The sequence below is a fragment of the Halyomorpha halys genome, unplaced genomic scaffold, assembly GCF_000696795.3.
Source record: "Halyomorpha halys isolate HHAL.00 unplaced genomic scaffold, Hhal_1.1 Scaffold2538.1, whole genome shotgun sequence".
NCBI classification, from domain to species: domain Eukaryota; kingdom Metazoa; phylum Arthropoda; class Insecta; order Hemiptera; family Pentatomidae; genus Halyomorpha; species Halyomorpha halys.
Genome location: NW_027115783.1, coordinates 87,925 through 88,948, shown reverse-complemented (window position 1 = coordinate 88,948; position 1,024 = coordinate 87,925). Strand labels below are relative to the sequence as shown.

At 33.2% G+C, this 1,024-nt stretch overlaps 1 protein-coding gene across 1 annotated transcript in view; it reads right to left on the bottom strand.

Annotated features, from left to right (window-relative positions):
- r-cup (ryder cup) overlaps positions 1–1,024 on the bottom strand; it is a gene marked incomplete in the record, with an annotated part of 11,882 nt that overhangs the window by 9,950 nt on the left and 908 nt on the right.

Below are 1,024 nucleotides of genomic sequence, written 5' to 3'. Positions count from 1 at the left end.
ATTTTAGTATGTATCAGATTCATTCATCACTATTACCTATTGCCCACAACTGTGTGGCAGATTGTAATATCTATCAATAAATAAATCTATCAATAAAAAAAAAAAAAAAAAGAGTTGATAGGACCCTTCCTGCCCCGCCACCTCGCAGGAAGGGGGATGGGGTTAGAGAACAGAATATTGGGTTCAAGGAAACCACTTAATGTGTCTTTGCGTGATGTGTTGTTGTACTGTTTCCAGCTGTAGTTCTTTATGTATGTGTACCATGTTTTGTCTCTCGAGTGATGTGCCACTACAAATCTTCTGTAGTATACTGTTCTAATATCGCTGAAGTCCTCTACAGATTTTATGGATATAGTATATATGCTACCTTTTATTTCGAATAAAATTTCCTTTAAAAAAATATCAACATCGGATTAGTATAATCAGAGATATGGTTTTGTAGTCATATATTTACCTTCCTTGCCAGTGTAGCAGTCTGCTGTTATCTATTGACCATGGATTAAATTGTAACTACTTAGGAAGTACCATAAGACCCCTTGCACTTGTCGGATTCGAATCCCAAATGGTCTCTCCATTTACATACAAAGGTTTTTGAACATGTTCACATCATCTTCATTACGTTCACTTACTCAGTGATGGAATGAGTTTCCTCGAATTACAATAATTCTACAAGTAGTAGGCTCGATGATTCTTTTCGATATTAGTTGCATTAATTACTTAAGAAGATGGTAGTAAAGTACAATAGGAGCAGGTAGATACCTGTTTCAATAGCAATTGAGTATCAATGAATATTTAATATTACATATTTTTATCTTCGGTAGCAATAAATTGAATTGGATAAAGTAGGTACTTAGATACTTAATCGGCACTATATATATACATTTTAATTAAGAAAATAATATTTATTAGTCAAATTTGGTAGGTAAGCAAAAATTCAATCAGAGATTGGTGAACGTTTTCTAGCATGTGGTTCAGAAAAAGAATTTGAAATAAATGTTCAGGGAAAAGGCGACTTCGTTTTTTA